At 43.7% G+C, this 13,777-nt stretch overlaps 1 pseudogene; it reads left to right on the top strand.

Moving 5' to 3' along the window:
* Window positions 1-1,517: 1,517 nt before the first annotated feature.
* Window positions 1,518-1,635, top strand: LOC120586841 (uncharacterized; annotated as a pseudogene).
* Window positions 1,636-13,777: the final 12,142 nt, after the last annotated feature.

Genomic DNA, 13,777 nt, shown 5'->3' with positions numbered 1-13,777 from the left:
CTTCAGCCACCTTCTACTATAAGGACAGAATTTTAGAAAGAACCAAAATACAAAGAAATTAACAAACCCGACTGCTGAAAACGCAGTCATAGCCAACGTGTTATCCATCTGAACTATAGGGATCATGATGCCTCATATTTTCTTCAGCTAAAGTTTTCATTTTCTTCCTTACTAGATATTTAAAAAAAAGATTTAGTTGAAATTATTTATTTAGTGTTCATTGGGTTCAAAACCCAAAAGCGATAAGAAGGCATATAAAGAAGTCTGTCTCTCACCCCTAAGAGATTTCTCACAGGCCTCCTTAGAGGAACACAAAGATAATATGGTGGAATACAAAAAGGGGCCTCTTCCTCCCTCTGTCCCTTCCTCCCTTTGTTTTGCAACCTTGAAGCTTCTCCCATCAAGAGGTATAGTCTGTTTCTCCATCTCTTGAATCTGGGGGTGCCCTGTGACCTGCTTTGGCCAGCAGAAGGTGGCAGGTGTGACCTAGTGTCAGTTCTTGAGAGGGAGACTGAAACACAAGCCAGCCCCAGAGAGAGGCTCCTCAGCCGGATGCTGGCTCTGATGCCCGCTTCTACTTTGCCTGCCCTTGGAAGTTGGCCATACACCCTGGCTCTCCCCAGTCGGCTTTCGGGACTCTCTACTTTTCCCTTTTGGTTTAGCGGTCTGTGAATACCTGATGGCCACTTGACTTGCCTTCCTTCCTGGATTTGGCCTGAGATCCTGGGCTAGATCCCAGCTTTTTCCTTTTCCAGAGACACTGGGTCAGGGGAAAAAGTGTCACACAGTAGCTGGTATGCTCTCCTGGGGCTTTCTGCTGCTATTTATACTCAAGTTATGGGGGTAAAACATTAAATGCCTTGAGGGTTCAGAAGTTTGCAGAAATACACGAAATAGGCCAGGTGTCATATTGTCAGGTATGGTAGGGTTTAGGGAGAAATGGAAAAGGTGTGTTTTAGCTAAGGGCCTTTTATGTCCAATTTTGAAAAACACCATGAACAAAATCTGCTTTTGGTCAGGTCAACCGGCTACCTCTTTTGAATCTCTCAAGAATTAGAATGAGTTTCACATGAAGGCAGCAGATCTTGTAGGAAGAAGACACAATCATCGACATTTTTTCTCAGTAACCCCATGCTATATCTTAACTGGTTCCCCAGACTCCCTTCTCATGCTCTATCGGATGGAGCTTTTGATTTTCTGCTTCCCATCTTGAGTGGCTTTCAAGGACAACCCCTCAAGCAAATTCCCTTCACGGGTGCTGGGCCTGAATGGGTTGAGCCAGATGCTGAGACACAGGGAGGACTTGACATTCTATGATGCCAAATGCCCCCTGCAGGGATGGCACATCTTTCTTTCTGGAGTGCAGAGGTGCTTCCTTGCTTCCTTGGCCTCATTTTGAACTTTCTCAGAGATGTGAATAAGTTCAAGAAAATTAGAGTAGATGAGGGTGTTGGAGGTGGAAATGGAGTGTTGGATGGATTTGAGAGATATTTAGGAATTAAAATGGACCATATTGTGTCTATGGCCATGCCAGCCTGAACAAGCCTGATCCCATCTGATCTCGGAAGCTAAGCAGGGTCGGCCCTGGTTAGTACTTAGATGGGAGACAATTAGGAAGACCAGGTGCTGTAGGCATAAAAAATAAAAAATAAGGGATTGTACAACTGACAAGGTCCTTGCAATCTATGAGGTCAACCAAAGGTTGCCTCGCCTAAAAAACTAAACTAAAATAAAATGGGCTGTATTCGGTATAAGGGTGATGAAGAGGGTTCTTTTTGAGCTAGTGCCCAGGTTTATTTCGACTAAAAAGGTGGCTGATGGTGCCATTTTGTGAGATGAAGAATGCAGTAAAAGTAATGGATAGCCATGACCACCTTCAATGGCTGTATGTCCATAAGTCATTAACCATCTTGTACTGTTTTCTCAAGAATAATCACCTTAAATGGTTCTTGACAGGAGCATACAGAGAAGGCTGGCAGCTCCAAGTGTTCACAAACAGGAAATTATTTGCAGCCTCCAAAGTATACCCCTTGGAATACCAAGATGGGCTTCTCTTCCCAGCCCTGGGCTGCTGCACTCAAACCACTGAGACATCATTGATGTGAACAAATGAAGAGCAAATTAACATGCTCCGGAATAAATGATTGGATTCCCTTCAGACTCGATCGCTTGTGTTTCCTGAAAACTCCATTTATTTTTGGTCTGAGAGAGTGCATGTCTCTGCAGTACCAATCTTCTCTAATGGTCAACACCCAGAGAAGAGGTGGACGTCTTCAGGCTCCAGGAAGAGTCCAGTGGTAACTCATGTGTGCCTGAGCCCAAGTCTTGGAATCCAGCTCGGCCCCTCAGCAGGCTATCTAGGTAGCCAGCAGCAGATAGAAATCCTGGTTCCAGGCACCTGCGGGCAGACTGGGAGAGTGCCGCTCCTCAGGCAGGTTCTGGTGGAAGACCAAGAATCTTCACCTCCCACGGCCAAGGCTACCAGTGGCTTGGGCTACATGTTCCATGGCTGCCTGGTCTAGGTGGAGAGAGGGGTTATTCGTGCAGAAAGAACAGATTTGGGCCCTGGCATATACACACTTCCCTCCCTCCACATAAAGAAATTTTTGCCGAGAAATGGGATATTTTTAGGTAAATGTGTATTTTTTAGAGTATAGCCTTTAAAGTATCTTCTATTTTAGTTGTTTTTGAAAGAAATGGTTTTAAAATGTATGATGTGATTTCTATCTTTTGAAAGAGTACTCTAAGATCAATTTAGCCTTAAATATCTTTTATTATGGAAAATTTCAAGCATATACAAAAATGAGAAAATCATATAATAAACCCTATGATTCCAATAGCCAGAGACAACAATGACCAATTCATGACCAACTTTGTTTGGGCTATGTGCCTCATTTCCCTCTCCCCCAGATTATTTAAGTCCACCCTATTTATGCTGATCTAAGGTCATCAGTGATAGTATCTTTGTGGTACACATCCCCCTTCAGTGTATTTTTCTTTCATATTTGTATCCTTGCCTTTATGAAGACTCTCCATGGTTTGTTTCCTATAGTCTAGTCTGGAAAGGTAGATAGCTAGGGTTGTTATAATTCTGTTAAGTAAGAGTACATAGGATTTGAGAGAGCCTTTCCATCCTGGATTTTAATTTTGGGTTTATCTTGGGTAGTCACAGGCTGTTACAGGTGGACTGAGGTTTAGGACTTTTCACCTTTTAAAAATGGGAGTGCTGTGGCAGTAGTCTCTTTTTTCTTGAAAATGAAGTCATTACTAATAGATTTAAAGAAATGGAAAAATATTCATTTTTGAAAAAGATTTCGAGACATAAACGAGGAATTCCAAGTATACTCAATATGTCATTTGTTTTATGAGTATGATGGAACTTGTCGTTTGAGATTCAGCACCATCTTCTGTGGCTTCACTCAGGAGCCATTTTGAGGAATTGCACTCGGTTTTGCATCAGACGGCTCTAGACTGTTATACTTTTCTTCCACCTTTTGCTCCCTATTTGCTATCTTTCCGGATTACTTGGTTGTTTACTGTCTCTGCTGTTTGCAGCACTTCTGCATTTATAACATAGAGAGGGGCTGTAAGTTGCTGGGTCAACCAGATAACCAGACCTGTCATATCAGTAACCTATCAGTGTGTGTGAAATTCAATCTCTAAACCCCCATTTTTCAGCATGAGAATTCCCCGTGCTCAGAGATGTGTGCCCAATGACAGGCTCTAAGGACAAAAGTACAGACAAGGTTTGTGCAGCTGGAAATGCAGTGGGGTAGATCCATAAGTGAAGTCATGACGATGCGAAGGGAACAGCTTAGGTATCCTGCAGAAACTCTTCGTGCCTTGCAGTCAACAGGGGAGACTCTCACCTTCCAGCACCTTCTAGCACCTTCTAGCTCCCTCTGCATGGTGTGTCACTCCCTGGAATGTATGGAGATTAAGTAAGTGGATCCTAAGGAGCAAGCATTCTGGGCATTTGAGCAAAGTTTCAACCACCTGAACGTTAATTGAATATACTAGTATGTGGAAGCTGTTTTACTCACTCACTTTCTCTTCTTTATTTCTCTTAATCTCTGCCTTCAGCAGTTTCTTTTTAAATGTTATCTGCCTTTCACAAATGTTTGGCAAAAACATTTCCTTCAGGATAAAATCCCGAAGGCATGCCATCAATCCTTGAACATTGAGAATGATCGAAATGGGCTTTTCTGGTGAACAAAGCCACCCTTATTTTATGTAATTACCTGCAGTTCATGAAGAAAGGAGCATGGTGAGCGGGAGGCTTGGCAAAAGGTGGAGTTAGGATTACAACAAACACCTTATAGCATGGCATATTTATGAAGTGTGTTTTGTCAAGTTTGGGATGTAGGTGGCAAGACAGCACCCTATTTTTCAGACAAGAAAAGTGAGATAGAGATTTAGGAGTTTGGCCTGGGTTTTTTCTATCTCAATGTTTATCTTTGTGTCCTCTTTCCCTGGCCTACCTTGGGCCCCAGACTTCTTATCCTCTCTGTCTTCCCCAACCCTTGCCCCTTTCCCTTTTTACTGTCACTTCACTTCCCACCCTGGACTCAGTTTTCTACCACAGATCTGCCGTGTTCAGCCATTTCTCTCTCTCTCTCTCCATCTTCCTCAGATCTCATCAGACCCATAAACTTTCAGATTCCAATGTTGTGCCTTTTCAGGCTGAGAACATGGTTATTTTCCTATGTCGGAGCCCTTGTGCAAGAGAAAGAGGTGGACTGAAGGATTTCTTGGCTCTTTCACTCCATCTTGACTTAAAATAGAATTGATCTTACCAGCAGGAGCTTACTGAGGGCCTGCAAAGCACCAGGTGTCCTGACTGCAAAGGCATCATTTTCCTGGGCTGTGCGTGTGCATGCGACTCCAAGGATGGGCCTGTGGTGGTCATGGTGGGTGGGCAGAGAATGCCTCTCAGGGAGCTGACCCAGTGTCCGAGAGCAGGCCTGAACGTGAGGCTTTCCCAGGGAACGAGAGCGAGTTCTGACCCTGAATGACATGCCGGTAGGTTCCTCTGAGTGAGCATGTGATAATGGCACAAAGTTGGACGGTCACAGCAATCTCCCCTTTTCTTTCTTCTTCCTATTCCTAATCCTCTCAAATGGAAAACAATGGATACTGGTAATGAAGACCCAGGGGACATCCTGACCTAGCCCCGAGACTGAGGAGGGTCCCCCATGCTGCCCTTAGAAGGGGATAACCAAAGAGCTCACAAATGTCTTTTCTCTTGGAAGTGATGTGGGCGGTTCTGGGAGCTGTTCTCCAATGTTTTTTGAATTCCTTATCTTTGTGTTGATCTGTAATGTACTTTTGAGTATTCCTCATGTGCTAGGCACGATGCTATGAGCCTTCCATGTAGTCCTCAATACAAGCCTCTGGTAGGGACCATTATAATCTGTTCTTTGCAGATGGGTAAACTGAGGCCCAGCGCTGTGCTGTCTCCTAAGTTTTACCCAGCCGATGAGTGCCAGAGCTGAGATTCCAGCTTCTGGCCCATGAATTGGAGCAGCTCTTGCCACTATCCCTTTTCGAAGCCTGGACTGGACCACAGACAGGTGAGAAGCTGGGATTAAAGCTGAGGGTCAACTCTGCTGACACTGTGGTTGGCCTCGTTTTTTTCTCATCCCTGTTGTTTCTGCTCTGTAGCGGGGCAGTTCTCCTGCGGTCAAGGGACCCCTTGACTCCACAGTTCATTCTGGAGGTGAGCACCTCTTCTCAGGTGAGCACTTCTTCTTGGAGCCTTCTTAGATCAGATTGGCTGGCCCCAAATTTCAGTTTGGCTTTGTCTTTTCATCTCACCAGCTTTTGTAGGCAAAATTGTGGTTTCATCAGCTACAAGCTGTGGATCATGGCCTCTTATCCCCCTGATGATATGACGAATGGGGAAGGGTGGGATTTTTTTTTAAGGAAAGAAGTGTGAAGCATGTTGTACAGGCATTCTTAGTTGTGTTGGCAGAAACTCATGAAACTCAGAAAAAGAAATGGGTGAGGCCCATGCCACTTGTGGCTACTGTCTAACTGACAGCCCAGGGTGTGCTCAGGACAAACCAGATATGGGCTTTTCCAGGTACAGGGGAGGAAGATTTTGTGGGAAACGTTTTGTAAATTGGAACTCTGGTGTGCAAGCTTCAGAGCTCTTCGCCTAACCTCTGTGGGTATCTATATCAAGAGGACCTGCTATAGGTGGGAGTTTTCTGGTTGTTGGTGATGGGTTACTGGCAGGGCCGGGATTGTGTGTGTGTGTGTGTGTGTGTGTGTGTATGCGTGCACACGCACGCACATGTGTGCACACACACACCTACTTCTGTCTAAGGGGGATTGCTAAAACTAGTCACCTGCCTGACTTCGGTACCTGCAGGCTGTGAGCCCCTGGGTGTCTGAGGATAGTAGCCTGTAGCTTGGTAAATACAGGTGGTAACTCACCAGGGTTGCAATTCTGGAGGCTGTATGATTCATTATAGCTGCATGCTCTGTTGGTTTAAAGAACAACATAATCTTCACTTTTGAACACCTATTTGTATCCCAAATATCACAGATTCAGTACTTAGAGATAATGGGTGGCAAGTTTGGTTCACTAATTATCTTAAAAAATAAATGCTCTATATCACTTCAACACTTTTAACATTTAACTACAGATCTTTTAACATTTTCATACTTGTACTTTGCTTCTGCTCAAGTGTTTGTTTCAACTTCACCCTAAAGGGTTAAAAGAACATCTCTTTCAAGAGAGGCAGTACTGCTCTTCTCTCCTTTGTTTTCGAGGTCCCCCCAACCCTTTCTTTCTGTGACATAACCTAGAATGTATTTTATAGCCAAGATGTTTCTCTTGTCCCTCTGAGGAAAGAATCCTGTGCATACATTCAGAGTTAAAAGGATAAAACCCTGAAATCTGGTACAATGCAGAAACATGGGTTCTGATGTGGGCAGTTTTCAGCTTAAACAAGATACTCCCAATAATAGGGACCCAAAGATTAACTGCATTTGCACTGAAACTAGATTCTCAGATGTTAATTGCTTATAAAAGTTTTTTTTTCCCCCCCAGCTGGCCATCTCCTTAGCTAATTTGGTGTACTTCCTGCCCATTGTAGCTATTTAGCGAATAAGAACAATTAGGCAGCAAAAACAATTTCAAGACACATACAAATCATTTCTGGATTAAGTTTAGATTATCTAAATTAGTACTTTTCCTTCATTACAGTTTATAAACATGGTTTCCTAGCTCAGATGAATGGAACAAGTTATGGATTTATCACCTTGGGGATCCATTAACTTAAGTCCATCACCTGATCATACAGCCTAACTCTGGTTCATCATCTCCCAGCTGTGTGTGTTGGCACCTAGGGGACCAGGTGAGGGTGGATGGTTGAAGGGGCACAGTTCGATCCCTCTTTTGAGAGAGCAATTCAGCATTGTGAGATAGCTCACATCCTTTCTGTATATGAGGGAATAATGCATCTATCCATGCCTCCATGCCTCCATGTATCCATCCATCCATCCATCCATCCATCCATCCATCCATCCATCTATCTACATACTCACCCACTCACCTATGCAGCAAACATTTGAGGGTGCCTTGATGAGCTGGAAGTTCACAGTCTGATGAAGGAGCCAACAGTCCAAGTGTTGAAAGAAGTTTATTTTGAGCAGACTTCTGGACAATCAGATAAGTTGGATGGGAGGATATAATTTAAGTTAAAAGACATCATGAGTGAATTCTAGAAGTTTTAAAATGAGGTTTAGTTTATATACAGTAAAATGAAGTCTTACATGTACAGCTTGATAACTTTTTACAAGTGTATACACCCATGTGACCGTTGGAACACTTCCATCATCTCAGAAAATACCCTTCTGGTCAATGCTCACCTCCCGAGATAAGCACTATTCTGACTTGTTACCCAAATCAGTTTTTCCTGACCTCGTAGTTCATAGAAATGGTATCATACAATATGTACTTTTTTGGGTGTGACTTCTTCCACTCGACATAACATCTGTGAGATTATTCCACATTGTTGTATATGTCAGTGGCTTGTCCTGTTTCATTGATAAGCAGTATTCCATTGTACAAATGTGCCACTATTTGTTTATCCCTGTTGATAGACACTTGGATTTTTCTAGTTTGAGCTATTTAGACTAAAGCTACAATGAACATTCATGTACAAGTGTTTTTGTGGACACAAGAACTCATTTTAAAATGGATGAAACATAGGAAGATAAAGAGAGTCAACAGATTTTTAGTTATTTGATGTGATAAAACCCTTTAAGACAGAGAGAGAAATCCAAGGCTGACTAGATTTTCAGACAGGATAAATGTGTCCCCTCTGAGATGCATGATCTCACTGGAATGTGTTCATCACATGAGGTTGTGTGAGGAAATTAATTAATCACCATGCCTCCAGCTTAGTCACAGATTTCCCGGCAAGAAGGGAGGCTTGCAATGGACTCCACTTTTGATTTGTTGGGGGGAACCAGAGACCCTTGGGAGTAAAGAGATCTCATCTTCAGGGTTGAAGTGGGGGACGATAGGCTGCACACTCTTGGTGTGTAAGTGCAGGGGGGCTGAACCTTCCTATTGGTTCTGATTCCAGTTTCCCAGTGATAGTTAAGGCAGAGAAGGTGATGGTGCGCCCTGCTCCCAGTTGTCGAAGTTCACTGTCAGCAGATTTTCCAATGCCCAGGGCTGTCATCTCCCCGGCTGTGTGTTTTTGCAATGCAGAAGGCCAGTGCCTTGTGACAGACAGTTTAATCTTACCTGCCTGCTGTGAGGTACACTCACCATCCCAGAGAATTGCAAAGTATAAATTGTCTCTTAACACTGATAAACAGTAAGGAGGAGGAAGAAGCCCTGACAAAATATTACAACTTAATTGTATTTCTCAGCTGGGCTCAGGAAATCTGCTTTCTCCATAGGCTGATGCTATTTACCAAGTCTCCCAGCCCCACAATAATTATTTCTTTAACCCTTGATGGGACAGCACCTTAGCATAGATGGGACAGCACTGCCAGGGAAGCTTAATGAGGCCATCCCAGGTGCTCAGGCTGGGGAGGTTTGCCTTCATTAGGTGCATGAATCACTGTGACTTCTGGCTTCCAGCTGAGAGTGGGGTGGGAGGACTGACTACCTCCGAGAATACAGGCTGCTGGGGAAGGGGGCGGAAATGAGGAGGTAAAACTCTGCTGGCCTGGTTTTCTAGTGCACAGGTGTTTGCAATTCTAAATAAATGTGCAGTGTCAGTACTCAGCAGCTTATCAGCTGAGACTTAAAATGAGGGCTGAGCAGGGAAAAAAGATTGGCCCTCTCTGAGCACTTGTCATTGTGTTGGATGGACCCAAATTCAGACCTAATTACAAAAAATGATAGCCTAGGATAACTAAGTTTGGAGGTGCAGAGGTACGGGGGGTGGCCCCCTGTCTGAAATATTGTGTGGTTTGAAAATTCCTCTCCATGGAATCTGGAAGCTCACTACTGTGGGCGTTGTTGCTTTTTCCCTTTGAGAGGTGTCTCCATGCTTTCTGGAAAGCTTTGAAAAGCACTGTTTTGAATATCCATTCACAAAGAGAGAGGCCAGAGTCTACTGCCATGCCACCCTGAACAAACCCTATCCCGTCTGATCTTGGGAGCTTAGCAGGATCGGGTCAGTACTTGGATGGGAGACCACCTAGGAAGACCAGGTGCTGTAGGCGTAAAAAATAAAAAAAAATAAGGGATTGTAAGCTTATAAGGTCCTTGCAATCTGTGAGGTCAACCAAGGGTTGCCTCGCCTTAAAAAAATAAATAAAATAAAATAAATAAAACAGAAAAAGAGAGGCCAGGAACCCAAGGTAGCAAAAGCCTTTCCTTTTCACAGAGCAGTGTGCATCAGTGACTCACAGAGGCCCACCTGGTGGTCCTGGCAAGTGATGGCTGCTTGTTTCACCTGCATTTGTCTGTCTGTTCATTTGTCTACTCTTGCTATCGCACACTTAGACTAAAACCCTAAGTCCTCATTATACTGGGTTGACTAGTGTCCTCCCCAAAATAGATGTCCTTCCCTGAACCTCAGAGCGTGACCTTATTTGGAAGTAGGGTCACTGTAGTGCCGTTAGTAAAGTTAAGATGAAGTCATATAAAGTAGAGCGGGCCCTTCATCCAATATGACTGAGATTCTTATAAGGAGACATATACACAGAGGGAAGACACCAATGTGATGACAGAGGCCGAGACTGGAGTGATACTTCTACAAGCTGAAGAATGACAAGGATGGCTGGCAACTACCAGAAACGAGAAGAGGGTCATGGGACAGATGCTCCTTCTGAGCCCCCAAGAAGGAGCCAACGTTGTCAAACCTGGTTTTTGAATGTCTGGTCTCCTGAACTGTGAAGGAATCAATTTCTTGCGTTTTAAGTACCCAGTGTGTGTGCTTTGTTACCACAGCTGTAGGGAACACTCCTCATGGCTTGCAGAGCTCCTGGATGTTTCTCCAGCCTCATTTCTTACTACTCTCCCCTGATTCCCTGGCCTCCTGACTGTTTATCATACATGTTGAACACACTTGGTCCTCAGCCTTTGTATTTGCTGTCCCCTTTGCCTGGAACATTCTTTCCAGATAGTCCCACGACATGCTCTCATACTTTACTCAGTTCTCTGCTTAAATGTCACCTCTTCAAAGAGACCTGCTCTGGATATCTTATCTCCTCTGTCACTATCCCCTTAGTCTGCTTTAATTTCCTTCCTAGCATGTATCACTCACTAGTAGACATTACAGTGTATATATGTGTGTTTTGTTTTCTGGCTTCTCCAACCAGACTAAGCTCTATGAGAGCAGGGACTTTGTCTTGTTTATTTCTGTGTACCTCAGTTGTTTTTGGCAAAAAGTAAGTTCTCAAAAGATATTTATTGTTAATATTACCCTGAGCTAGGAAACCAAAACCAAACCCAGAATATATGCTCATGGAGCTCATATTCTAGTAGCTGACACACATGGCTATAAAGAACACCTGGAGCTAAGGGAAGGCAGGTGCATGTAAGTGGAATTTTACCTGGCATGGGAGGCCAGAGAAGGATTCCCTGAACAAGGGATATTTGAGATTTGATTGTGGAATTAGAGTTGCGTGGGCAGGGAGCATGCAAAGGCCACGTGGTGGGAAGGAGTATGGGTGTGTTTGAGAAAGTGAGAAGGCTGATGTGGCTGAGAGCCAGGGGGATCCAGAGCATTCAGGGCCTTGTAGACCATGAAAGGACCCTGGTCCTTATCTTGAGTGATGGGAAGGGGTTAAGAGTGGAGAAGAGATGAGAGGGCATGATATGATTTATGTTTTGCAAAGCTCATTCTGGCTACAGCATGGTGAATTTCTTGGGGTGATCAGTTAGGAGGTTGTTGTGGTTGTCTGGAGAGCTGCTGGATATGCTGATAAGCAGCCAGGTTAAAGAGCTCTTCGGGATTCAGAGTGGACAGGATTGGTAATGGGTTGCAGTTAGGGTGTGAGGAGGAGAGGGCAATATCAAAGGGGGAGTCTCAGGTTTCTGTCATGCACATTGGAATTGATTATGGTACCATTCACAGAGTAAAGGGACACTGGAGGGGTGTGCGTGTGTGTGTGTGTGGTGGGGGGAGGGACTGGGAGCAAACTTTGAATCCATGACAATTTTTGCTGTATTGCTGTGTTAGGTGTTAGGTGCCTTCCAGCAGCATCAATGGTAATAAGAGGTAAAACATATGTAAAGGGCTTGACTCTGAGAAGGTTTGTACCCTTGTGGTAGATTGGTAGATTAGTGTTCTCCCATGAACCATGGATCTTGGTATGCATACTCTTGGGTAGCCCCTCCCACAATGACCCTGGAATTGGCCATGTGATTTGCTTTGGCCAATAGGATACTGGTAAACATAAAGTAAACAGAAGCTAGGTAAGTGTTTGCACTTTGGCGCTTGTCCTCTGGGAAGTCTCTCTTGGAAACTAGGTGCCATGCTGGAAAGAGGCTCAGGTAGACCACTGAATAATGAGATACTCTGCTTGATGAGCAACCATCTTGGAGGTTCTAGCCCCAGCTGAGCTCCCACCTGAATGCAGCCACATGAGTTATACCACAGCTATACCACGTGGAGCAGAACCCAGTTCACCCACAGAATCATGAAGAAGAATAGATTCTGATTGTTTTAAACTACTGGTTTTGGGTGATTTTTGATACAGCAATCGATAATTGAAACAGAATTCTTCAGACAGATTAAAGTGGGGGGATCAAGCTGTTGTTGGGCTCTTCTGGGTGGGAGTCTCCAAAACAGACATCTGGTAGGCCCCTCTGACTACAGGGTTCCTTTTCTTATCTTTTCCTCAACTTTGACTTCAGTTATGACCATGTGGAGGGCATTCTGTTTTGGGGGTGCAGGTGGCACCAGAGGGCAATTACTAATGGGATGGCCCTCTGTCTCCTTGACTCTTTTCTCCCTAAACGTTCCCTTTCCCATCCCTTTCATGGCCTGTATCTATGCCTGCTTTTCCTTACTTCCTGCTTCTTCCTCTTCTATAGCTGTGGGGAAGGCTCAAGTGTTCAGAAATTTCTGAAGCCTGGTTCCGTGTACGTATCACTGCCCACACCCCTGTTCCTTTTGTCTCCTATCCTAGCACTGGAGCAAAATTAGGTCTCCTTTGTCTTTTTTTAATGAACAGTTTTAGCCACTGTATGCTGGCTATTATACTGGACTGAAAATGCTGTTTGTGAGCCATTGTCAGCCGAGACCTGGGACCAACACTGACACCTTCTTAATTACGTGCCATTAATGATGTACATGCTGCAGTTAGGGGAACACTGTGGATCCATTTTCCGCTTTAATTCTGTGCTGTGTTATACGAAACACTAATGATTCCAGAATTCTCAAAGGTCATAATTTGAATATGTTTCCTTTTCTTCTTTTTAGGAGAATGGGGATAGGATTCAAAACAATTAAAATGAAATTTACTTCATCATTTGGCTAACAACATCCTCAACTGTACTAATTATACTGAGATATGTATTCATCTGCTGGTCATTTGGACAGATCTGAGTGTGTGTGTGATTTCTTGTAAGGCCTCCATCTCTGAATTCTACGCAAGGTGTGTTTTTTTTTTTTTTTTAAACTGCTCACCTCATTGATTATGAGAAATAACTGGGAAAAAAAGTCCACCAAAACCCTTACAATATGGAAAGTGCAAATTTAGCACAACCAGCATTGAATTTTCCAGGTAGTCATTTATCATCCTTAGAAAGTTTTGGTTCTTTGCAAATAAAAAAGAGAAAGGGATGGTAATTGCTCTGCTCAGCTAATTGACAGAATTGTGTCAGAAAAAGGAGGCATTTCAACACTGCCTCGGATGATGACATTTGAAGGTTGTTCCTATTCTTTCTTCACTGCTAAATTAGGTAATCATTATTTCCCTGTGAATCTTATTAATCTAATGCTTACTTCTCCCCTACCCTCAGTTTGACTTAAGATTCAGACAGAAATGTGAAAATGAAATGCTGAAGGTCAGATAACAGTTTGGCCAGTTCAGGTTGTATTCCCTGGTTCAGTGCGTAAGTGGGAGAGGACAAGAGGGAATAAGTTTAAATTGCAGTCAGGGGAATTCAAGCCATCTGTTAAAAAGGACCTTCTCATTATATGAATGGTTCCCACAAGGTTTGAAATCTCTGCTGGTGGATTTTAAGAATAGGTTAGTCCACTGACATGCTAAGATAGTGGAGGTTGAGAAGCTAGAAAAAGCTCAGGATAGTGTTTCTCAATCTTATTCTCTTTTTGGATGGCTTCAC

The sequence above is a fragment of the Pteropus medius genome, unplaced genomic scaffold (assembly GCF_902729225.1).
Source record: "Pteropus medius unplaced genomic scaffold, Ma_sr-lr_union100, whole genome shotgun sequence".
NCBI classification, from domain to species: Eukaryota; Metazoa; Chordata; class Mammalia; order Chiroptera; family Pteropodidae; genus Pteropus; species Pteropus medius.
Note: the sequence above shows the minus strand (reverse complement) of the source record. Positions and strands in the feature narration are given on the sequence as shown.